General features: G+C 43.8%; 1 protein-coding gene across 1 annotated transcript in view; it reads right to left on the reverse strand.

The window, feature by feature from the left end:
• FOXP4 (forkhead box P4) overlaps positions 1-17,750 on the reverse strand; it is a 43,314-nt gene extending 25,564 nt beyond the window's left edge. The window contains exon 1 of the mRNA XM_053454277.1: positions 17,443-17,750. The gene's annotated coding sequence lies outside the window, so the exon portion shown is untranslated. The remainder of the gene's footprint in view (positions 1-17,442) is intronic.
• Between the last annotated feature and the right edge of the window lie 9,917 nt (positions 17,751-27,667).

Here is a 27,667-nt window from a genome sequence, read left to right on the forward strand (position 1 = left end):
CAAGACACCTGGGAGTCTGCTCTGGTAAGTCGGGGGGGGGCAGAGTGGCAGCATATCTCGGGGGGGGGACAGAGTGGCAGCATATCTGTTACAAAACTTTTTCTTTAAAAAAAGCACCAAACTTTTAGGGTGCGGCCTATATCCGAGCCAATACGGTAAATAGTAAAAAGGTTAAAAATGAAAGCGTTGGCCCCTTAAAAAGTAATGAGGGAGAAGTTATAGACGGGGGATCAGGAAAAAGCTAATATATTACATATATTCTTCTCTGCTGTATTCACAGAGGAAAATGAAATGCCAGGTAATATACAGCAGGATGAGATAAACACCCCAGTACATGTCACCTGTCTAACCCAGGAAGAAGTGCAGTGCCGCCTAAAAAAACAAAAAAATCAAAATAGATAAATCACCAGGTCCAGATGGCATTCTAAAGGAGTTAAGTAATGTAATAGACAGACTTCTATTTCTAATATTCAAGGACTCTATAATGACAGGGTCTGTTCCCCAGGACTGGCGAATAGCAAATGTTCTGCCAATATTCAAAAAAGGGGACAAAAAGTGACCCGGGGAATTATAGGCCTGTTAGTTTAACTTCTGTTGTATGTAAACTGTTTGAGGGTTTCCTAAGAGATGCTATTTTGGAGTATCTCAATGAAAATAAATGTATGACTCCATATCAGCATGGGTTTACAAGGGATCAGTCCTGTCAAACTAACCAGATCAGCTTTTATGAGGAGGTGAGCTCAAGACTGGATCGGGGTTTATCGATGGATGTCGTATATCTTGATTTTTCCAAAGCATTTGATACAGTGCCACATAAAAGGCTGGTACATAAAATGAGAATGCTTGGGCTGGGGGAGAATGTGTGTATGTGGGTAAGTAACTGGCTCAGTGATAGGAAACAGAGGGTGGTTATTAATGGTACATACTCTGAGTGGGTGACTGTTACTAGTGGGGTACCACAGGGGTCAGTTTTGGGTCCTATTTTTAATATATTTATTAATGACCTTGTAGAGGGATTGCATAGTAAAGTATCAATCTTTGCAGACGATACTAAGCTCTGTAACGTGGTTTACACAATAGAGGACAGTGCACGGTTACAAATGGATCCGGATAGGTTGGAGGCTTGGGCTGGGATGTGGCAGATGAGGTTCAACACAGATAAATGTAAGGTTATGCACATGAGGAAGAAAAATCCAGGCTGGGAATATGTATTAAATGGGAAAACACTGGGGACGACTGACATGGAAAAGGATTTAGGGGTTTTAGTTAACAGTAAATTTACCTGTAGCGACCAGTGTCAGGCAGCTGCTGCTAAGGCAAATTAAATCATGGGGTACATCAAAAGGGGCATAGATGCCCACAACAAGGAAATAATTCTACCACTGTACAAGTCACTAGTCAGACCACACATGGAATACCGTGTACAGTACTGGGCACCAGTGTACAAGAAAGATATAGTGGAGCTGGAGAGGGTTCAAACATGGGCAACCAGAGTGATAGGGGGAATGGGAGGACTACAGTACTCAGAAGGATTATCAGAATTAGGGTTATTTAGTTTAGAAAAAAAGACGGCTTATGGGGGGGAACTTAACTATGTATAAATATATAAGGGGGACAGTACAGAGATCACTCCCAGGACCTATTTATAGCCAGGACTGTATCTATAACAAGGGGACATCCTCTACGGCTAGAGGAAAGAAGGTTTCTACACCAGCACAGACGGGGGTCCTTTACAGTAAGAGCGGTGAGACTATGGAACTCTCTGCCAGAGGAAGCGGTAATGATAAACTCAATAAAAGAGTTCAAAAGGAGCCTGGACGTGTTTCTTGAAAGCAATAATATTACAAGTTATGGATATTAGATTAATAGGGACAGAACGTTGATCCAGGGATTTATTCTGCCGTTTGGAGTCTGGAAGGAATTTTCCCCCTGGTATGGGGCAATTGGCATCTGCTTCAGGCTAGGTTTCCACTTGGGTTTTTGTCCGGCGTTTTTTTCTTGATGAAAAACGCCAGGAAAACTGCCAAGAAAACTGCCACTGCATTTACCTGCGTTTTGGCGTTTTTTCTGCAGTTTTTTCTGGCGTTTTAGCCTTTCTGTGGAAATTGCTTTATTTGACCTTAGGCAGTTTTTCCAGCCTTTACAAGTTAGAAGTTTCACCCAGCTAAAAGGGATTAGGATAAATGGCAAGTATCTGCCCTCTCCTGATGTCATTTACTTGGTAGACCCTTTTGTCTCTTTTCTGTGGTTTGTAAGGCATGCTTTATTTCGAATGTCTGCTCCTCTGGGAAGATTGGCCCCAAATGATGGTGCAAATTGTTTGCTGTTGCTTTTGGCACGCAGGATCCGGTCGCGTATGTTTGTTTGTAATGGCATGTTTGTTCCAAATGGTGTAAAATTCAATATGAACCAGTCCAGGACTTTGTTTTGTGTGAAACTGTTTGTTTTCAGCCTATTTCTCGTAGGACACACAGATACTGGGTCCATCCTCTGCATTGTAACTGTGGAAAAAACGCCATAAAAAACGCCAAGGCAATAAACCCACATGGCTTTTTCATGGCGTTTTTTCTCTCCCATAGACTTCTATTGGAGAAAAAAAGCCAAGGAAGTTGTCTTGACCACGTCTATATCCCTAAACGCATTGAGTGATAGCTGATTAGCTATTTGTGTAACAAGCAATTGAACAGGTGTACCTAATATAGTGGCCAGTGAGTGTACAAAAAAAAAAAAAAAGAGCTCAGTGAATTTAACCCCCTTGATGACAATTGCCGGTCCGGGAATGTCACGGAAAATCAAGTCGTTAACGACAATTGACGTGCCAGGACCGGCACGTCTAAACGGGTGCAGAAAGCGATCTACTTTCTGCACCCAAACGGCGTTGCTGTAATGCTTCGACCACGAGGCATTCAGCCATACATTGTATGGTGCCATACATTGTATGGTGGCGGACGCCCGTTTTAAAAGCGTTTAGGAGGCAATCAACGATCACCTCCTAAACTTAAATGGTGTCGCTGGAATGCCTCGATCAGGACGCATCCAGCGACACCAAACACTTACCTCTGGATGGACTGTGACCACTCCGGAGAGAAAGACGAAAAAGTTCGCTAGATGGTCTCCAGACCCTCTAGAGAACTCTAGAGTACTGCATTCAACCATGCAAGTCAATGGAGCCCAGCTTTCTAATCACAGTGTGATTAACAAAGAGTTAAAATACTGGCATATTAAATGCCCATGGGGTGTCTACTTTAAAAAAAACTTATGATTTGATGGGGTAAAATGATTTGGCCGGGTTCAACAATGTCCCAAATAACACTGGGGGAAGGATGGCCACACATCTAATTTCCAATTAGAAAAATGCACACGTACCAAATGTGGCCTTTTAGTTCACCCAAAAATGACAAACCCATGCATGTGGGGTATCACTGTACTCAGGAGATGTTGCTGAACACATATTGGGGTGTCGTGTGACAGCGGCATAAACCAGGATCTGTAAATTCATACATAAAGTAGGTGTGTGGGGGGGAAATACACGAAAAAATACTACTGCAAACTTTTAAAAAATTGGTAAAATTGGTGGTAAAATGTGTGCATGCAAAGAGTTAAAATACCAGCATTTAAAATACCCTGGGGTGTCTAGTTTTCAAAAATATATGGTTTTGTTGGGCACACTGAAATGGCCCGGCTCAAAGGTGTACCAAAAAGGACATGGGCAGTTGATCGCCAAACGCCAAAGTTCAACATTGAAAATGTGCATGCCCCAAATGTGGCGCTTTTGCCCCCAAACAGCCAGGCAAAATCATTCATGTGAGGTATCGCTGTACTCAGGAGATGTTGCTAAACACATATCGAGGTGTTTTATGATTGTGACATATACCAGAACCTGTTTATTCATACCGGAAGTAAAATGTGTGTGAAAATACAAATGCAAAAAAAATTACTACCATAAAGTTTGACAAAGGCTGATGGTAGAATTAGTGCTTGAAAAGGGTTAAAATACTAGCATTTGGAATACCCTGGGCTGTCTAGTTTTCAATAATATATGATTTGATGGGGTAAATGGCGTGGGCCGGCTTCAAATATACCCGAAATGACACATGGGGGGGGAATTACCAAATTTGGAAAAAATGGCTTTGAAATAGCAAAACGCTACCTGTACTTATTGCCCCATAATGTGTAGAAAAAAGCAAAAAAAACATAAAAACATTGGGTATTTTTAAACTCAGGACAAATAGTAGAATCTATTTAGCAGGGTTTTCCATTACCTTTTATAGATGAGTAAAAGATTTTTTTCTAAATTTTTCACCATATTTTATACTTTTAATAGTAAATAATATGATACAATCAAAACAATGTCATCTAAAGAAAGCCCTACTTGCCCTGAAAAAACACAATATCTAATGTGTGGGTTCAGTAAAGGGGAAAGAAGAAAATTACAGCTAAACGCGAGCAGCGCAGAAATGTTAAAACGGCCATTGTCACGAAGGGTACAAAGAGTAAAATCAGCCTTTGTCACGAAGGGGTTAAGCATGGTACTGTGATAGGATGCCAATAAGATGTAATACGTCGGTTTGTGGAATTTCATCCCTGCCAGATATTCCACAGTTAAATGTAAGTTGTATTATTGGAAAGTGGAAGTGTTCCAGAACAGCAACTTGGCCACAAAGAGGAATACCACGTAAAGCCAAAGAGAGGGGTCATCAGGTGCTTAGGCGCATGGTGCGTAAACATCTCTACCGACTCCATAGCTGAAGAGTTCCAAACTAGGGCTGCAACTAACGATTATTTTAATAATCGATTAGTTGGCCGATTATTTTTTCGATTAATCGGATAAAAAAAATGCAAATTTTTTAAATTTAAAATAATGTAATAAAAAACGTACAATTTACACTTTCATCTCTTTATCGTAATGGCCTCTCTATTCACCTTATTTTACTGACATAATAATAAAAGCTACAAGAACCCAAACACAGTGTTTCTCAAACTAGGTTTTAATCCAAAGTTATTCGCAAATATGAATTCATATGTTATTATTTTTCATATTTAATAAAAACTATGAGAAAAAAGCCCTGTTTATATTTTCTTTTATTTACCAAACTGCCCCATTATGCACATCTGACCCCCAGTTTGCCACTCTGCCCCATATATGCCTTATACCTCCTATATGCAGAGATTCCACTGTGCCCCCAATATGCCTTATACTCCTTATATGCCAGTGATATGCAACTGAGCCCCCTGATATACCTTTTACCCCCAGATATGCCTTATGCCCCCCTGATATGCCTAATATCGATATGCCTTATACCCCCTATATGCCACTATATGCCACTGTGCCCCCTGATATGCGTTAGAACTTCCAATATCCCACTCACCCACATTTATGCCTTATACCTCCCTATATGCCACTGTGCACCCTGATATGCCACTCCGCCCCCCATAAATGCCCTGCACCACCCTGAAAATCATACTCCCTGATTCACCACTCTGCTACCCTGAAATTCATTATACCCCCATACACCACTATAACTCACCCATACACCACTCTGGCTCCTCCCCCTCCCATACACCACTTTGCCTCCTGTCGGCAACGGAGGTTCACAAGACACCAGGGAGCCGGGTAGAGACAGAGTGGTGTATGGGAGGGGGAGGAGCCAGAGTGGTATATGGGACGGTGGCTCCCATACACCCCTCTGACTCCCCCCCTCCCATACACCACTCTGCCTCCCTCCTGAACTCCCTGGTGTTTTGTGAACCTCCGTGGCCGACAGGCACTTTCACTGCAGCTTCATAGAAGCCTCAGCGTAAGTGAAGGGCAATAACGGAGGCTGTCTGTGAGCATCGCGCAGACCCCCACCAGCCGACAGAGAGGATGATCCCCTGCAGGAGACCTCGATTCTCTGTCAGCCGGTGAGGGTCTGCACGATGTGCACAGACAGCCTCCGTTACTCACCTTCACTTCCACTGGGGCTTCTACATCATGTGATACCGCCACTGCATCGTAGGAGCGGAAGTGGAGGGCAGAGGCAGAAGTTGTCTGTGCGCATCGCACGGACACCCACCGGCTGACAGTGAGGGGAATCCAAGCCCCCTGCAGCGTTGCGGGGGATCTGGATTCTAGTGTTATAATCCGATCTCTGTTTGAGGTCGGATTATATAAGGAGAGGAGTTTTTCAGAGCATTTGCTCTGAAAAAAACTCTTTATAATAGATAATGAAAATTGGTGTAAACGAATTTCATTATCGATTAGTTGTTTCAGCCCTATTCCAAACTTCCACTGGCATTAAAATTAGCACAAAAACTGTGCTGCAAGAGCTTCATGGAATGGGTTTCCATGGCCGAGCACCTGCATGCAAGCCTCACATCAACAAGTACAATTCCAAGCCCGGATTGAGTGCTGGATTCTGGAGCAGTGGAAACATCTTCTGTGGAGTGATAAATCATGTTTCTCTGTTTGTCTGATGCGTAATTCTGGGTTTGGCAGATGTCAGGAGAATGTTGCCTACCTGACTGCACTGTGCCAACTGTAAAGTTTGGTGGATGACAGATAATGGTATAGAGCTGTTTTTCAGGGGTTGAACTAGGCCTCTTACTTTCAGTGAAGGGAAATCAGTATACCGATATATTTTGGACAATGCTATGCTTCCAACTTATTAGGAACAGTTTGAGGAAAACCCTTTCATGTTCCAGCATCACTCTGCCCCAGCTTACAAAGCAAGGTTCATAAAGACATAGTTGGATGAGTTTGGTGTGAAAGAACTTGACCTCAACCCCACTGAACACCTTTGGGATAAACTGGAAGGAAGATTGCAAGCCAGGCCTTCTCATTCAACATGAGTGCCTGACCTCAAAAATGCTCTACTAGATGAATGGGCAAATATTCCCACAGAAACACTCCAAAGTCGTTTTTAAAGCCTTCTCACAGGCATAGATGCTGTTATAGCTGCAAGGGGAGGGGGCAAATACATATAAACGTCTATGTATTTAGAATGTAATGTCAAGAATATATATAGTTTAACAGCAATCACATATATGAACAAAGTGCATTGTCTGGTACACATCCTCAAATTTGCATTATTCTTCCTAGTTCAGAGGCAATCATGCCGTCCAATGTGGTAGAAATGTGTTACAGTATTTTATGCAAAGGAACAAATCATATATCATCTTCTGTTCTTTCACCCACAGAATTTCAACATTCAAATAAAACTATGTTTGATTTATGTTCAATATTATTGGTAATTTGTATGCGCTATTAGGGTACTGTATTATCATGTTTGTCTGTGTCCACATTACTCGAGTCCATGATAAGTCTTGTGGAAGTTATTTTGGCCTATAAAATATTTACTGACAGGCCTTCCACTAAACCTGAGGCACCCTACACCAGTGAGACTGGTGAGAACACAATTTAGAATTAATGAAACTATAGATGTTGGCACAAAGATGCACCTAAAAGACACACAGAAACCACAATAACTTGCTTTATTGTCTTTTATAATCACAAAGCTAATGGAGAACAGTTATCTTCCACATGGCTTGAGTTTTCAAGCTACAGTTGAATTGCAAAGGAGATGAAGCAGAGACAACATAGAGGGAACTGCATGATCTACCAACTGTGGTATGTCCTCATTACCCGGTGGAAAAACAGAAGAAGTGAAGATGATTGGAGAGGCTGTGTTTCAGAAGCTGCTATTATACTTCTTACTCTGGTTATTACAAACAAAACAATTCATAATGCTGCACATGAGCACATATGTCCAGCACTTAAAATATACATGTTTAAGAACTTATTAGAGACCCAATTCATGCTTATATCACAGGAGAGGAAGTCTTAACTTCCAGCTCCGAGGATTAACATGATTGTCCCTCTGACTGGTTTACAACTTCAGGATAAATTATGAATTTAATTTGTTAACAAGTGAAGGTCACAGCTCCACCTTTAAAGGGACAGCCTAGTCCTCATTTTGTTTTTATCCATATTGGAGTAATTTTTTTAATTGGATTTACTGCTTGCAAATCAACACATGCATTCTTTAATGAAAGATCAGTAAATAACTGTTGGGTCACCTGTTTTCGTTTGTGGAGAAAGAGTGAAAAATTTAAAAAAAAAAACACAATCAAGGCACTATGCTGTTGATAAACTTTGGCTAGCTTGTCTGTTTCTACTGCAAATCGATTTAGATGATACAGTTGTATTGTAGCACTAAACAAATCACTTTGCTGTTACTCTGACCCTCTTTAGTAAATACTCTGCTGATTCCATTTGCTTTCTGTACATATGCATGGTTTAATCAATCCGAACCCCAGTGCTCATATAATGCACAAAAGCTGACTGTACATTAGTTATTATTTATAACCAACTATCATGGTATGCCAGGTCTCCCATCCAAACTGCTGCCTGCAATTTAAAAAGCATTTAATGATTCTTACAGACATGTCTGGCAGCGAGATATGAGACACATAAAGCTGGTAACAAGCTCTGGTTCATTCACTTGTCATTTCCCGTCTTGACTCCTGCAACACTCTTCTGGTCGGCATTCCACTGTCTCAACTCTCTCCTTTGCAGTCTGTCCTAAATGCTGCTGCTAGGCTTATCTTCATTGCACAACGCTCTTCTTCTGCTTCCCCACTCTGTGAAATCTTCCACTAGTACAAGAATTAAATTTAAAATCCTTGTACTAACATATACTGTATTTGCTAAGACTAGGTTTTTTCCAGAGCAAATGCTCATCTTATAATCGAGGTCGTCCTATAATCAGACCTCAAATAGGTCTGACTATGAGACTAAGATCCAGATCCCCCGCAGCGGTGCAGGGGACCTGGATCCTCCTGTGTTATACCCCCCCCCAACTTACCAGTGCTTCTTGGTCTGGGCAGCGTGTAGAGCTCTACGCGATTCGCGTAGACAACTTCCGCTGCAGCCGGGAGGAGGTACAGATAGCAGCGGGGTTGTCTGCGCAGACCTTCCCCGGCTGTCAGAGATCAGAGTTCGCCGCACCAGGGCGGCCGGGGAACTCTGACAGCTGGGGCAGGTCTGCGATGGACGCAGACAACCCCCGCTGCTAGCCGCACCTCCTCCCAGCTGCAGTGGAAGTTGTCTACGCGAATCGCGTAGAGCTCTACACGCTGCCCGGACTAAGTACCAGGGACTCAGAAGCACCAGTAAGTTTGGAGGAGGGAGGGGGAGGGAGTGTTAAATGGGGGGCATAAGGCATTTCTGTAGGCAGAGTGCTCTATGAAATGCCTTTTAACCCTCTATATGCCACTCTGCCTCCTGAAATGCCTTATACCTCCCTATATGCCACTCTGCCCCATAATATGTCTTTTAACCCCCTAAATGCCATAGGGGTCAAAAGGCTATTCTGGAGGCAGAGTGGCACATAGGGGGTCAAAAGGCATATCATGGGGCACAGTGGCATTTAGAGGGTTAAAAGGCATATCATGGGGCACAGTGGCATATAGGGGGTATAAGGCATTTCTGGGGCAGAGTGGCAAGCCTGGGGGCAGATGAGCATAACTGGGGGGGCAGGTTGAAAATAAAAACATATTTTTCTCAATCATAGCTTTTATAAAAAAAAAATTGTTCACATAGTTTACATGAATTAACATTTATATTCAGGCTTTTCTTTCAAAAATTAATATTTAGATTTTGTGGGGTCGTCTTATAATCAGGCTCTCCTCCTCACCTCTTCCTTTTCCCTATCTACAAGATTTCACTCAATCTGCCCCTTTGGAACCTACTTACTCTGCATCTTCAACTTTCACCCTCCCTTCCTTCATTCAAGAAAAATTTAAAAACCCACTTCTTCAGAGAAGCATACCATCTTAGTTGCACCCGTCTCTGTTCCTTATGTTTGTCCTCACCCCATTACCTCAAGAGTGTAAGCTCTAGGTAATGGGGCTCTCGCTCTCTACCTAATGTGTCGATTTGCCTTTGTAAGGACTTACCTGCCTCTCCGGTCCCGCGCCGTGGCCGGTCCCGCGACGCTTCCTCCTCGGCCGGCTTCCTGGGCAGCAAGTACCACCGCTACCCGGTCGGCGTCTTCACCGCGTGGCCGACCACGCGGCAAACAGGTAGCACAGCCACCGTGTGGTCAAAAAGTAATATTACACGTTACATACGTAACGTGTTCTTATAACCTCGGGTGACCTCCTTAATGCAGGACACACCTCCACCTGTCCCTATTTAAACCTGGACTTCCTCTTCTGGGTCACACTTGGTTGGTGTATTTTGCTATTTGCTTGCGCATTGATTGTGACTACTGCTCCGGTTTGACTTGGCTTGTTGACCTCGTTCCTGTCTCCTGATTCGGCTCCTGATTCCTGCTCGTCTGGTATTGATTCGGCTTGTTGACCTCGTCTCTGGATTCTGATTTTGCTTATCCTGATTACCTGTCTGACCCGGTTGGTTCTCTGACTTTCTGGTTCCTGTTTGGCCTGGCTAACTCTGCCATCTGGGGTCCTACCTCACCATACCCTTACAGCCTTATTCTGTAGTCTAGTCTTGTCATACCCCTTTATATGTATTGTAAGAAGCACTGTGAGCAAATACGGTAGTACCAACAATTCAAATTAGGGCTGCAACAACTAATCGATAAAATTGATAATAATCGATAATGAAAATCGTTGCCAACGAATTTCATTATCGATTTGTTGAATCGATTTTTATCGATTATAAAATAAGGGTTTTTTCAGAGCAAACGCTCTGAAAAATACCCCTCATTATATAGTCCGTTTAGTCTGACTCACAGCAGCAGCTCCTACTTACCAGTCCCTCCCTGTAATCACTGTGACAACTGGCCCCGCCCCTTCCTTCTCCCAGAAGGCCAGAACCACATGGCTGTGACACTCATCTAACCAAGTATAAAATTAATATTTGGGCTACTGAAAGTTAGGGGAGGTGGGGGTTAATTTAGGGGCAGTTATGGTTAATGGGGTGTTTAGGGATAATTTAGGGGCAGTTATGGTTAATGGGGTGTTTAGGGGCAGCTATGGTTAATGGGGTGTTTAGGGGCAGTTGTGGTTAATGGGGTGTTTAGGGTTAATTTAGGGGCAGCTATGGTTAATGGGGTGTTTAGGGTTAATTTAGGAGCAGCTGTGGTTAATGGGGTGTTTGGGGTTAATTTAGGGGCTGTTGTGGTTGACAGGGTCTTTAGGGTTAATTTAGGGGATGCTGTGGTTAATGGGGTGTTTAGGGTTAATTTAGGGGCAGTTCTGGTTAATGGGGTGTTTAGGGTTAATTTAGGGTAGCTGTTTTGATGGGGTATTTAGAGTTAATTTAGGGGTAGTTATGGTTAATGGGGTGTTTAGGGTTAATTTAATGATGAGGACTGAGGGTTAATTTGATTAATTTAATAAAGTTAACTTAAGGTGCAGTTAGAGATAAAGGGGGGGCAGACTAAAGGGAATCTAAATCCTGGGGGCCATGAAGATTAACCCAGTACTTATTTATAAAAGTATGGTGTCAGTGTGTTGTGAACGGGTCTGTGACTCTATGAGGGGACTATGAGATATCTGGGGGGTATAAGGCATATCTGGGGAGGACAGAGTGACATATCTGGGGATATAAGGCATATACATTATATAAGGCATATGTGGGGAGGGCAGTGTGGCATGTCTGGGGAGGACGGAGTGGTGTATCAGGATGTATAAGGCATATCTGGGGCCACAGTGGCATATCTGGGGGTAGAGTGGAGTGGCATATGTGGGGAGGGCAGCGTGGCATGTCTGGGAGGCAGTGTGGCATGTCTGGGGAGGATGGAGTGGTGTATCAGGGGGTATAAGGCGTATCAGGCACAGTGGCATATGTGGGGGTGGAGTGGCATATGTGGGAGGCAGCGTGGAGTGGCATATGTGGGAGGCAGCGTGGAGTTGGCATATGTGGGAGGCAGCGTGGAATGGTATATGTGGAGTGGTATATGTGGGAGGCAGCGTGGAGTGGTATATGTGGGAGGCAGCGTGGAGTGGCATATGTGGGAGGCAGCGTGGAGTGGCATATGTGGGAGGCAGCGTGGAGTGGCATATGTGGGAGGCAGCGTGGAGTGGCATATGTGGGAGGCAGCGTGGAGTGGCATATGTGGGAGGCAGCGTGGAGTGGCATATGTGGGAGGCAGCGTGGAATGGTATATGTGGAGTGGTATATGTGGGAGGCAGCGTGGAGTGGTATATGTGGGAGGCAGCGTGGAGTGGTATATGTGGGAGGCAGCGTGGAGTGGTATATGTGGGAGGCAGCGTGGAGTGGCATATGTGGGAGGCAGCGTGGAGTGGCATATGTGGGAGGCAGCGTGGAGTGGCATGTCTGGGAGGCAGCGTGGAGTGGCATGTCTGGGAGGCAGCGTGGCATGTCTGGGAGGCAGCGTGGCATGTCTGGGAGGCAGCGTGGCATGTCTGGGAGGCAGCGTGGCATGTCTGGGAGGCAGCGTAGCAAGCCTGGGCTCAAATGTGCATCAATTGGGGGGGCTGGTTGGGAAATAAAGACAAGAAATGCATTTTATCAAAGTTTTTTTTTATTCTGCTGTTTGTATTTAACATCATTTGTTTATTCAATTATTTTAAATAAATGAAAAATTTACATTCATTTTTTTTATCCGATTAATCGACAAAATAATCGGCCAACTAATCGATTATGAAAATAATCGTTAGTTGCAGCCCTAATTATATATATATATATATATATATATATATATATATAGACACAATGTTAATACATTCAATATAGTAAGGAGCATAATGACCTACAGAAAAAGGAGCCTTGTAGGAACACACACTTCTACTCTTCACTTAAGCATCACGTCCATGGAGTAGCATACAGTGGCACAAAGTCCAGAACGACATGCTTGGATGTTAATAGTATGTATCCTGCCTCATTACACAAGGTCTGTGAGGTGAATTTGTTCTATCACCACCCCCTCCCTACTGATCTCAGCTGTGTAAACATCCCATCCTCACCCCCATAAAGCCCCTCACAATGCCTCTAAGGATATGCAGACTGTGACACTGGCCTTTATAGTGTTATAGGCTGGTCTCATTCTTCATGGTGGCCACCCTGCTTTTATTAAGGCACTTGCTATCCAGGTATAGTACAAAACATTTTACTTAGAATGAAACCTGTTTTTAGTTCTACAGCCCCAATATATATACTGTACAAAATAAATGCATAATAAAAAAGGCAGAAAAAAACCGTGAAGCCTTTAAAAAAAAAAAGCTGGTGTTTTAGCTATATAACTAGGAAATGCTATACACGGCTTAATTGGTAGCTTAATTGCATAAGTTCACATATCATAGTTGGCAGCACAAGGCAGGCCAAAATATTTGATATTGGCCCTCAAAGGGTTAAAGCAGTTAACAATTACTCATACTAAATAACATTCCTATGACTGAAGTACTGTAAACCTAGTCATACTCGCTGGCAGAGAAAATAGCACACGTTTAGCCTTAGCGTTTAGCACATTGCAAGGAGCCAGAGATTCTAGTGTTATTACCAATCGTTTATGGTATGGCACAATGGAATTGCAGAATGAGACTGCTTCAAGAAAGCAAAAGGAAAAAAAGTGCATTAGACAGACTAGCTCAATGACAATAGTATTAAGTAAAATGTGCCATTCTACTGTGTACCTCTTGATGTATGGCAATGTTATCTCAAAAATATAGGTGGCAGGTTAAGATATTTGCATGGATTACTCATTAGGTATCACAGCTAGAAGAAACCAATTTGTTTCTTTTTCAAGAACCCCCACCCCCATACAAATTTCAGAATTTGGTCCTGTCTTGTTACATTCCTTTGCATGTGCGTGTGTATGTGTGTATGTTAAAGAGGTATCTTTATGGCACAGATGAACAGAAAAAGAGCATCTTGCATGTGTTATAATTAAGTCTTGTAATTTGTGTGTTATAGCAAAATATGGTTGATCAGAAGCTCTTGTCAGAAGCTGTGTTGCTATAATAGCTGTCAGCTAAGTCGCATGAAAAGTTAATTCCAGGTTTATCAGAAAACTACGGGTATCTGTTTGGGACACAAGTATTACACTGCATTATTTAACGGTAAGTTAAAATGTAAGAATACTTAAATGTCAAAAAGAAAATAAAAATGTTGAACCACATAAAAGCCTGTAGTATAGGAATCATTATATTCAGCTCTATAGCTTTTGCTAGCCAGCATTTGTCAGTATAATTTAAAAGGAATACCCTAAAGCATTCCTATCATTAGAATTACCAGTACTTTTATGGAAAGTATCACTTTCATCATAATATTCTATTTGGTAGACGAAATCTTTCACAGTAGTTAAGCTTTCAACCGACCAGCTCTCTCTCTATCTCTCAAGCAACCATATATTATTTTTAAAACTAAATTTTGAGTGATAGCGGGGGTGATGATGTTCTCTTCAAGAACAATGTTATCTATGCGTTCATATAAATATTTTAAAACTTTACGTACCCCAAAATTAGATTTGCCACATTATGCACTTAATTTATAGATACTGCAAATAGGGACTTGGGAGGGTTTTCCTCTAGTCTATCTTTTCCCTTTTGTGTTTATGTTAAGTAGATAGCTAAAACAGCCAGGCATTCTCTGAAAGATCACAGTGCAGTTTCAGATCGCATTGCATTAATGAAAAGGAAAGATTTTTTTCCCCACTTAGGTAGGTGGTGTTGTGGTATAGAAAAACAAAAACACGTTTAAAGATGTTAAGCAAGGAGGGCAATCTGTGCTAAAATATGCGGCCATGTGATTTTATTAATCGTATCCTAAACTACGCACACAAAAAAAAAAAAAAAAAAAAGAACCGTGTAGGGTGTCTAAATTTGGCAACATTTTCTTCAATTTTTGACCAAGATATTTATAGTTTTCAAACAGGGATATTAACTCAAAAACTCTTACATTAAAATATCTTATAAAATAATAGAGTTCCATTACCTTTTCATACATCTTCACACCATCCCTGACATGCAATGATTTAGACAAATACAAACGAAAAAAATTCCACATGAAATTTTAAAAGAAATGAAAAAAATAAAATTAAAGGAGAGATATGTCTGAATAATCAGATGCACAGAATGGGTCCATTTATTAAAGACTGAAAGGAATGTTGCACAGACACTTTTGCATTTTTGTTGGAGGTCCTCAGATACAAGACAGGAGAGGACCCACACGGGTCATATGCAAATAGTGGGGAGCCTGACTCAATTTACTAATGCATATGGATTTGTTTATAAGTGTCGTTGCAGAAGAGATGAAATAGAAAAGTACTTTCATTGTTTGTGTAGGTTTTAGTGGACTAACATTTTACACTTTAAAAAGCATTCTCGAATAGACTCAAGCAATCCTACAGGAAGTTCCTCACTTAGATTTAAAGATGTATCAATACCTAAACAATAATGAAATTATATTTCCCTTCTTCAGCCACATAATTATGCACTAAATAAGAGACTTTGATGAACAAGTGTGTGTTCTAAGCCTGGTCTAAGCTCTTTAGTTGCTTGAGTGTGCAACTTAACCCCTTCAGTAACATGTGGTTAATGGGTGAGACCACTTTTAGATGGGTAAAAAGGGTAAAAATGAACGTGTCTCCAAAAACATATAATTCTATACCACCCATGGAATTCTACGAACTTATGTCTGCATGTGTACAAATACATACATTCATACCGCACTTACCATACAAAGTAATGCTTTATATAAAAGTGCATGTTTCTGTAATATCATCAGTATCCAGAAGGTTAGTGTGTTCAGAATTTAACAGGTGTTCCAGTTATTTAGGCACCAATTAGTGTACAAAAAAGTATATACATAATACTTAATATATTCTACAGACAGAAAAACAGCCTTTATTAACTAAAACATAAACATTTATTTGCATTTTCATAACCCACAGGACTGTTTTGAATGAATATAATACAGAATGAGGGAATTTATGTCTATGCACACTAAGAAATATGACTACAGCATGGTTACTCATTGTTAAACATTAACAGGATTTCTTATTTAATTTGGATGCACCACACATACTTGATATATACATGTTATTTGACACATCGCATAAAGGCTGAGTAGCGTATATCCTGCAATACAAACCACACTTGTGGCTGCAGACCAAATTAACATAAAAAGTACATTTGAAACAGACACCCTTGATAGGATAAACTGAGTTTCTTGTTTAATAAACTGGGGAATGCAGTATAATGATAACCTCCAGGTCAAATGGGGGTTATGTTCAAAATGCCAAAATCCGATAAAGCCAGTATATATTTACATTGAAAATTAAGATACAGCGGTTTTCTACACTGTTTTTAGTAGGCATCTGGGATACTCTAGATGGGGATAAAGCAGACAAAATTAATCAAAAGTAAGATGAACAGGGTAAAGCGGTACTGGATGATAAGCCCAGCCAGCATCCTCCCTTACTTTTAAAAGTTTGAACATTCTACCTCACTGATCTGTTTGGAATTGCTACATCAAGCCTTCCACACGGTGACCAAAAATGAAAATGTAAATAATCTAATGCAAATTATGTTCAGCATTTCAGCTAATAACCAAGTGTATTTTGGCATCTATATTCTCAACATATCTCCATATATTTACATACCAAGCACACACTTAAAAACACCCACACAGATAATGGATGCAATCATTGCCTGATTACTGTCACCTTGTTAGCGTTTGCAGAAGTGACAGGCGAATCTTACTTTTGCACTTTTTTTAAACATCCAGGTCACTATAAGCACAGATCACAATAATCACATTATTTACATTAAAATGAAACAAAAGTTTTCCAAACAACTAAAGCTACTACTAGATTTTAAGTGGTTTAAAACATACTTTGATCATGTAAAGAGAAATATATAAATAGGACACAAAAATATAAGCAGTGGAGGAAGCCAACCTTAGGTGACTTATTTCCACTTATTTGTTTTGTTTGTAATTCTGTATACTTATTTGCAGGCACACCAGCAAGAACAAGACTCCTTATTCGTTTGATATTTTTTACGATAGAACATGTTAACAAAAGCTGAGTCGATAATTATTTCTTAACAGGGAGACAAGAAACCAGCATCACACGTAAAAGCTGGCGTTATTATATTGCGCCCTCAACACTGTGAGGCCGGACGCAGAACATATGTTACATCTGGATGAGACATTTCAACTCTATAGTTGGCACATTTTAAAGCAATTGGGCATTGGCTACCAAGTTTGTACAACCTCTTTAAACAAAGTTCACAAATCTGTACGTACACACAATTGCCTATCCTAATTGTGTTATTTTTTTAAAAAAATAAGGCATAACACAGAAAATGTTTATTTGAAGGAGTCAAGGCGAAGGCATATAGACTTTCAAGACCTCAGAAGTCCTTCTTCAGATGTACTCTTTAGATGGCAAAAAACTACGTATTTACAATACATAATTGGAAACGTGCATATAGGAAGCGGTTTTTTTTTTTTAAATGCAAACTTACCTTTACAAACGTTCCATTCAGCTGTATACACTTGATTTGCCGGTAACGGGATCCATAAAGTTTGAACAAAACTTATATTGAATGTAGAAGGTTTGTTCTGTGTACCAACACAACCCGAGCCTCGTGGAGTCAAAAATATCCACAAGAGTCCGTGTGCCCATGAGAAGAGAAAATCCCACAAGAGCAGGTGGATGATACTTTCGCGAATGTGGGAGGAATAAAAGGAAAAAAGGGGGAGAGTTAAAAGGGAGGGGAATAAACGATCTCCTTAGTAGTAGAGGGGAAAAAAACTTAGGCGGAAGGGAGAGATTGTCCTTGCTTCTTCAGAGGCAGGAGGCTGAAAGTGACTGGATTCAGGAACAGCAAATTAAAAAAAAAACTCCTTCCTGCAACCCCCCCCCCCGTCACACTACAAAGACAAGAGCAGAGCAGCACCTCTTTATCTGCTCGGAGCCCCTTCCCCTCTCGAAAACACACAAAAAAATTGGACAATCCTTTCTGTCCCCTCCTCCTCTCTGCAAGACACCAGTTCTGAGACTGAAAGCAAAGAAAGCAGGGAAGAGAAGAAGAAAAGAGTGGGTCTTCTCTCCAGGCACGAAATCTGAGCCGCCTCTTCACATCTCATTGCACACGCGGACAGGGCTTATTCGCATTTAAAAAAAAAAAAAAAAAAAAGCAGCTCGCTCTGCCGGCTCCGAGGGTACAGAGAGCCCGCTTTTCTGTCACTTTTTTTGGTTTGTTTCAGCAATCCCGAGGCATCCTACTGCTTGGGGATTTATGGTGGTGGTGGGGGGCGAAAGTTTGGACTTAATGTTTTTGTGGTAAATTCAAACGCTACTATCCCCAAATACGATTGAAAGACATAAAAAGAAGTACTAAACCAGTTTTCCAAAAGTTAGGGTGGTGGGATCGGCGTTTCGAGGTGATAACCTGATTAGTAAGTGCTTCTTGGGTAACAAAATAATCGTATTTTCTGTTTAATTCTCTCATTGTATTCTTTTTTTTTCGAAGGAGGAAGTGGAGGTATGCAAATTATAATGCCAAGATGCCAATGATACTATGTGCATTAACGCAACTTTTATACTATTAGGTTGTACCTAATAGTATAAAAGCTCCGTCAATGCACATAGTATCATTGGCATCTTGGCATTCAGTGATTACTAACAAACCACTGTCATAAATGGTGACAAAGTGGTATAGATATTGATGACTAATGCCGCCTTAAAAAGACATTGATAGTTCAATTTGTTTCATCAAAAACAACAGTAAAATAAAACTGGCATATCTAAATAAAATTTAAAAGACACCAAACACCTAGTAAGCACTTAAAAGAAAATACACGCGTTGATCGGTACAAGAGAAAAGGCAGCAGTAGATACGCTGAACTTGCATACGAATGCGCATGTTTCTGAGCTGGGTGTCTGGATTACGCGGACAGAAAACTACCAGCGTCTGATATCGACATAAATGACTCGCCCTGGACGGAAAATGGAATGATTAGGCACAAGGTCTAACGGGCTATTAAAAAGCATTTTATATAGTGAGAATTCAACAGCAACCAAAGGAGTTGGATACTGAGGCGAAAAGTTAAACTTGCGTCGAGCAGTCAATGATCAAACGCGTGTTCCGTCACTCTTCAGACTCGAGTGTAAACAAGCATTGGCATAAAGTATCCATAACAAAGTAAACAGTATTTAGGTACTGTACCTGAAGAGAGATGGAAAGTAGATTTTTAAAAAAGTAGTGAAACTAATCATTTGTTTCACCGCACGCCAGAGGCTTCAATAAAATGCATCACACTTATTTTAATTAGCAAGTAATTTAAATTGCCCCTGAGCTGTGCTCACCGGAAATCCTTGCTGGAAACGTATCACCTCATGTCACTCAGTCTAAAAACATTGAAGTCCCCCGATACTGCTCACTTATAAGGTTTGGTTCCAATAGTGGGTAGAATGATTTTAAAAATGTGGTCTTTGGTAATTAACAGTAATTAATATTTTTTTTAACTCTGAATTGTATATAAAGTTGTAATTGGTATAAGGACACAGTGAACTGCTGCGAATATAATTTACATATATATGTAAATATTTATATAAATATATATTTGTATCTTTTAAACAAATAGTAAATGCACATATACCGTATATAAGTATAATTCACATACACACACACATATATGTGTGTGTGTATGTAGACATACAATATCTTTAGGATTGCAAACAATGTCTGGTAGGCTATTATCCCAAGCTTAGAGTGGACACAAAGGTTTGGATTAGTCTTCAGTGGTCCATATCCTACATTTGGAACAATAGATAGAAAATTAGCATTAGTCCTTCTTACACAAATAGTTCAAAATGCTTCTTTGGGCCTGGATAAATACAAACGTTAGAGGTAACTACTCTGCAGGCAGCATTAGAACAGAAGTATGTAACGATAAAATAAGAAGTGAAGGAGAACCATATTCAAAGATCTAATGAAACCAGGTAAAATAGCAATAATTTTATCAACGGCCTGCAAGTTCTGTAACTGGATTTTATTCTATAACACGCTTGTCAGCATGTGGGCTTCTGTAAAGTAAAACTATTTGGACCTATAAAATATTTTTGGATTATTTAATTTAAAAAATGCCAATAGCTTTAATTGAGTAGCCTTGGAGTTTGAGGTACTAAGAGAATGTATCCAGTGCTGCCTCAAATTTCTATTTCCTGCAACTTATCAATGAAAAGGGATGACAGGAAGAAGACATTGGGTGCATGATTAGAAACACATTATAATCACAATAATCACATATTTTAATGGATTAACTTTAAGTTTGGAATGCCTCATTTTAGGTGTAATCATTTTTTGTACCCCTGTCTGGCTCTCACCTATCTATGACGTGGGGTTGCCACCATTGGGGCACTTCAGGTCAACTTGATAATTTTATATGTATGATAGCTTATGTGCTTGTCACACTTTTTCTTTTATCTACTCTGTCTACCCCTCTTTGTTCCCCTCCCACCTTCCCCTCTATCTCACATCTTTCCTTCCTTCCTTCCTTCCTTCCTTCCTTCCTTCCTTAGCAGATGACAGGAGAACACCATGAAAGGATAACCTTCTTCAACTAGCTGGGTCTTTAAATAGCAACCAGAAGGTGGAAATGTGGTCCTGTGACCTGTGTAACAGTGATGTCTCTGGATGCGTAGGTAAAATAAGGTCAGAGAGTGTTTAGCGCATGAGCGGTGGGAAAAGCTGCCAGGAGTTCCTTTACAGCTGGGGTTCTTAACATGTAGGGTACGTCTCCCCTGGGGAGGTTTGCACCGACTAAAAGCCATGCTTTTTACGGATATGGCCCGAGCTGGCGCTTTGTTCGTTATGTTTGGATTGACTAAAGCCTATATGTTGAGCCATTAAAACATGGGTGATAAGATTTTTTAAAAGGGAGGTGTGAGACCAAAAAGGTTAAGAACCACTGCTTTACAGAGAACTATGAGGGATCTGGCACCTTGCAGGGTGGAATGAATAGGTAAATATACCTTGTTTTCCTTTCTTCCCCCCTCCCCTCTTTATAATATTTCTTCTTTTTCTCCTTTCCTTCTTTCTTTTTTTTTTCTCTCCCCGTCTTTCCGTTCTCCCTTCCTCTAGTTCCCGTTCTTTTTTCTTTATCTCCCTTTTCCTAGTTTACTCCCTCGTTATTTATGTCTTTCCTCATTATAAAAATATACTATGTATTTGGATTCATGCAATTATTAATTTTTTACGAATTTTGTTAAATTCCGTTATTCGTATGAAGGTATGAAAACGAGGAGAGGACACCAACAAAACAGATGAAAACGAAAGCTCTCTCAATGTCTCCCTACCTTCTCCGACAACCACTTCCATGGCTTCTTTTGGAGAAATGGGGGACAAATTGTTCCTGTGAAGTGTTCAGAGGCTCTGTCCTGCTGTGAAACTACTCTAAAGAGGCCCTGTGCAGGATGAATGGAAAAACAGATGAGAAGAAGAGGAGCTGGAGAAGTGGTTGTCAGACAAGGAAGGCATTGAGAGAGTTGTCTGAAAGCAAATTGCCCAAAGACTAAAGTAAAAATTTGTCTAACTCGTTTTATGGTCAATGTGCACAAGTCTAACAGTATCTCACAAAAGTGAATAGACTCCTCAAATTTTTGTAAATATTATATCTTCATGTGACACCACTAAAGAAATGACACTCTGCTGCAATGTAAGATAGTGAGTGTACAGCCTGTATAACAGTGTGAATTAGCTGTCCCGTCAAAATAACGCAACACATTAATGTCTAAACCCTTGCAACAAAAGTGAGTACACCCATAAGTGGAAATGTCCAAACTGGGCCCTAAGTGTCCATTTTTTATGTGGCCACCATTATTTTCCAGCACTGCCTTAACCCTCTTGTGCATGGAGTTCACCAGAGCTTCACAGGTTGCAACTGGAGTCCTCTTCCACTCCTCCATGACAACATCACGTATAAAGGGGGAAAAAAAAGTTTTAATTCTTTTTGTATACATTGTACAGCTGACACACTGTATTTGCAGCATGCTCACACTGTTTGGTAGGCCTCGTATTATTTGAGCCTGAGACTAGCTTAGCGCACCAACATTTTTTTCCCTGCGCATATTTGAGGTTGTTGGCTTGCTGTCCAGGGGTTAAATGGGAGAAGGTTTAATTGCACCTCCCCCAACACATTAATAAGGTTTTGGTAGCAGTATAAACTGCTTTGTGTGCCCACAATGGACGAGGTGAGAATAGGGTCTAACCCATTGAGAGTGTGCCTTGACGTGGTGGGTGAGCTGAATTATGCTTTGGCCAATTCATATAACCAAAACCTCTCATTCATATTATGTTTATATATTTGTTGCCAACTTTATTAGTGCGAGAAGCGCAGAAAGTTTTTGTTCTTTAGATACTGTATATACTCACTTTTCAGTGTCATATGTGCAATATTTTGTGTGTAAGTGTTGTAAATCCACTTATGATCTATAAAGAGTTAAATTAGCATGCTCAACTGTTCTTATCTTTAAAACATGATTATCTTTGTATATGGCTTTCATTTTGCTAATAAACCACGTTGATATAAAATACTAAGATATTATAAAGTAGATTGTATGTTTTAGCATCACTTGGCATAGCAGGAAAAAAAACAGGAAAGGATATGCCTCAAGCTGATATTTTATGGTATTTTTTCTTGTTCCTCTGTGATGACACATGCCAATTATTATCTGTGAGATGTGTCCACTTCACCTCCAGGGAATAAGTCAAAATACCGGAATGAAAACAAATAGTACTTTTAAATAACTGCTTCATTATGCTATCATGTGCAACAAAGCATTTATTTTCATAATTCTTGGTTCACCAAGCAGCAGTCATGAGAACTGCTATTGGGAGAGCCCCCAAAATATACCTGCAGATGTTAACTGATTATTATAGTCATCAATTACAAGATTATACAAAGTAATGCACATTACTTTTAGTGGTGTTAACACTGCTCTTGTACTTGTTAATTATTTGTGTATTCATATGGTTATAGTTAAAATGTAGGTAAAGATACAAATGCAACTAATATCAATTAAAATGTATAATTTGCATAAAAAAACATATATGCATACCACATAGTGTTAACAATGTTATACAAATTTGGCATTATAAGACCAATGTCCAAAACAATTTTAAGTATATACTCTATGTATATACTGTGCATATATACACTATGCATCAGGGGCGTAACTAGAAACCTCAGGGCCCCGGTGCGAGAATCTGTTAAGGGCCCCCCCAACCGCCAACCCATCTATCTCTTTCTCACGATCTACCCTCTCCCTCCCTCCCCCTTCTCACGATCTACCCTCTCCCTCCCTACCCCCCTTCTCACGATCTACCCTCTCCCTCCCTACCCCCCTTCTCACGATCTACCCACTCCCTCCCTACCCCCCCTTCTCACCATCTACCCACTCCCTCCCTACCCCCTCTTCTCACGATCTACCCACTCCCTCCCTACCCCCTTCTCACGATCTATCCACTCCCTCCCTACCCCTCCTTCTCACGATCTACCCACTCCCTCCCTACCCCCCTTCTCACGATCTACCCACTCCCTCCCTACCCCCCCTTCTCACGATCTACCCACTCCCTCCCTACCCCCACTTCTCACGATCTACCCATTCCCTCCCTACCCCCACTTCTCACGATCTACCCATTCCCTCCCTACCCCCCCTTCTCACGATCTACCCATTCCCTCCCTACCCCCCCTTCTCACGATCTACCCATTCCCTCCCTACCCCCTTCTCACGATCTACCCATTCCCTCCCTACCCCCTTTTCACGATCTACCCATTCCCTCCCTACCCCCTTCTCACGATCTACCCACTCCCTCCCTACCCCCCTTCTCACGATCTACCCACTCCCTCCCTACCCCTTCTCACGATCTACCCTCTCCCTCCCTACCCCTTCTCACGATCTACCCTCTCCCTCCCTACCCCCCTTCTCACAATCTACCCACTCCCTCCCTACCCCCCCTTCTCACCATCTACCCACTCCCTCCCTACCCCCTTCTCACGATCTACCCACTCCCTCCCTACCCCCTTCTCACGATCTACCCTCTCCCTCCCTACCCCCCTTCTCACGATCTACCCTCTCCCTCCCTACCCCCCCTTCTCACGATCTACCCTCTCCCTCCCTACCCCCCTTCTCACGATCTACCCACTCCCTCCCTACCCCCCCTTCTCACCATCTACCCACTCCCTCCCTACCCCCCCTTCTCACCATCTACCCACTCCCTCCCTACCCCCCCTTCTCACCATCTAGCCACTCCCTCCCTACCCCCTTCTCACAATCTACCCACTCCCTCCCTACCCCTCCTTCTCACCATCTACCCACTCCCTCCCTACCCCCCTTCTCACCATCTACCCACTCCCTCCCTACCCCCCTTCTCATGATCTACCCACTCCCTCCCTACCCCCCTTCTCACGATCTACCCACTCCCTCCCTACCCCCCTTCTCACGATCTACCCACTCCCTCCCTACCCCCACTTCTCACGATCTACCCACTCCCTCCCTACCCCCACTTCTCACGATCTACCCATTCCCTCCCTACCCCCCTTCTCACGATCTACCCATTCCCTCCCTACCCCCTTCTCACGATCTACCCATTCCCTCCCTACCCCCTTCTCACGATCTACCCACTCCCTCCCTACCCCCCCTTCTCACGATCTACCCACTCCCTCCCTACCTCCCCTTCTCACGATCTACCCACTCCCTCCCTACCCCCCCTTCTCACGATCTACCCACTCCCTCCCTACCCCCCCTTCTCATGATCTACCCACTCCCTCCCTACCCCCCCTTCTCACGATCTACCCACTCCCTCCCTACCCCCCCTTCTCACGATCTACCCACTCCCTCCCTACCCCCTTCTCACGATCTACCCACTCCCTCCCTACCACCCCTTCTCACGATCTACCCACTCCCTCCCTACCACCCCTTCTCACGATCTACCCACTCCCTCCCTACCCCCCCTTCTCACGATCTACCCACTCCCTCCCTACCCCCTTCTCACGATCTACCCACTCCCTCCCTACCCCCCTTCTCATGATCTACCCACTCCCTCCCTACCCCCCCTTCTCACGATCTACCCTCTCCCTCCCTACCCCCTTCTCACGATCTACCCTCTCCCTCCCTACCCCCCTTCTCACGATCTACCCTCTCCCTCCCTACCCCCCTTCTCACGATCTACCCACTCCCTCCCTACCCCCCCTTCTCACGATCTACCCACTCCCTCCCTACCCCCCTTCTCACCATCTACCCACTCCCTCCCTACCCCCCTTCTCACCATCTAGCCACTCCCTCCCTACCCCCTTCTCACGATCTACCCACTCCCTTCCCTACCCCTCCTTCTCACGATCTACCCACTCCCTCCCTACCCCCCCTTCTCACGATCTACCCACTCCCTCCCTACCCCCCCTTCTCACGATCTACCCACTCCCTCCCTACCCCCCTTCTCACGATCTACCCATTCCCTCCCTACCCCCTTCTCACGATCTACCCACTCCCTCCCTACCCCCTTCTCACGATCTACCCACTCCCTCCCTACCCCCCTTCTCACGATCTACCCACTCCCTCCCTACCTCCCCCTTCTCACGATCTACCCACTCCCTCCCTAACCCCCCTTCTCACGATCTACCCACTCCCTCCCTACCCCCCTTCTCACGATCTACCCACTCCCTCCCTACCCCCTTCTCACGATCTACCCACTCCCTCCCTACCCCCCCTTCTCACGATCTACCCACTCCCTCCCTACCCCCCTTCTCACGATCTACCCACTCCCTCCCTACCCCCCTTCTCACGATCTACCCACTCCCTCCCTACCCCCTTCTCACGATCTACCCACTCCCTCCCTACCCCCCTTCTCACGATCTACCCACTCCCTCCCTACCTCCCCCTTCTCACGATCTACCCACTCCCTCCCTAACCCCCCTTCTCACGATCTACCCACTCCCTCCCTACCCCCCTTCTCACGATCTACCCACTCCCTCCCTACCCCCTTCTCACGATCTACCCACTCCCTCCCTACCCCCCCTTCTCACGATCTACCCACTCCCTCCCTACCCCCCTTCTCACGATCTACCCACTCCCTCCCTACCCCCCTTCTCACGATCTACCCACTCCCTCCCTACCCCCACTTCTCACGATCTACCCATTCCCTCCCTACCCCCCTTCTCACGATTTACCCATTCCCTCCCTACCCCCCTTCTCACGATCTACCCATTCCCTCCCTACCCCCTTCTCACGATCTACCCATTCCCTCCCTACCCCCTTCTCACGATCTACCCACTCCCTCCCTACCCCCCCTTCTCACGATCTACCCACTCCCTCCCTACCTCCCCTTCTCACGATCTACCCACTCCCTCCCTACCCCCCTTCTCACGATCTACCCACTCCCTCCCTACCCCCCCTTCTCATGATCTACCCACTCCCTCCCTACCCCCCCTTCTCACGATCTACCCACTCCCTCCCTACCCCCCCTTCTCACGATCTACCCACTCCCTCCCTACCCCCTTCTCACGATCTACCCACTCCCTCCCTACCACCCCTTCTCACAATCTACCCACTCCCTCCCTACCACCCCTTCTCACGATCTACCCACTCCCTCCCTACCCCCCCTTCTCACGATCTACCCACTCCCTCCCTACCCCCTTCTCACGATCTACCCACTCCCTACCCCCCTTCTCATGATCTACCCACTCCCTCCCTACCCCCCCTTCTCACGATCTACCCTCTCCCTCCCTACCCCCTTCTCACGATCTACCCTCTCCCTCCCTACCCCCCTTCTCACGATCTACCCTCTCCCTCCCTACCCCCCTTCTCACGATCTACCCTCTCCCTCCCTACCCCCCTTCTCACGATCTACCCACTCCCTCCCTACCCCCCCTTCTCACGATCTACCCACTCCCTCCCTACCCCCCTTCTCACCATCTACCCACTCCCTCCCTACCCCCCTTCTCACCATCTAGCCACTCCCTCCCTACCCCCTTCTCACGATCTACCCACTCCCTTCCCTACCCCTCCTTCTCACGATCTACCCACTCCCTCCCTACCCCCCCTTCTCACGATCTACCCACTCCCTCCCTACCCCCCCTTCTCACGATCTACCCACTCCCTCCCTACCCCCCTTCTCACGATCTACCCATTCCCTCCCTACCCCTTCTCACGATCTACCCACTCCCTCCCTACCCCCTTCTCACGATCTACCCACTCCCTCCCTACCCCCCTTCTCACGATCTACCCACTCCCTCCCTACCTCCCCCTTCTCACGATCTACCCACTCCCTCCCTAACCCCCCTTCTCACGATCTACCCACTCCCTCCCTACCCCCCTTCTCACGATCTACCCACTCCCTCCCTACCCCCTTCTCACGATCTACCCACTCCCTCCCTACCCCCCCTTCTCACGATCTACCCACTCCCTCCCTACCCCCCTTCTCACGATCTACCCACTCCCTCCCTACCCCCCTTCTCACGATCTACCCACTCCCTCCCTACCCCCCTTCTCACAATCTACCCACTCCCTCCCTACCCCTCCTTCTCACGATCTACCCACTCCCTCCCTACCCCCCTTCTCACGATCTACCCACTCCCTCCCTACCCCCTTCTCACGATCTACCCACTCCCTCCCTACCCCCCTTCTCACGATCTACCCACTCCCTCCCTACCCCCCTTCTCACGATCTACCCACTCCCTCCCTACCAC

Source organism: Spea bombifrons, chromosome 2, assembly GCF_027358695.1.
Source record: "Spea bombifrons isolate aSpeBom1 chromosome 2, aSpeBom1.2.pri, whole genome shotgun sequence".
Taxonomy (NCBI): domain Eukaryota; kingdom Metazoa; phylum Chordata; class Amphibia; order Anura; family Pelobatidae; genus Spea; species Spea bombifrons.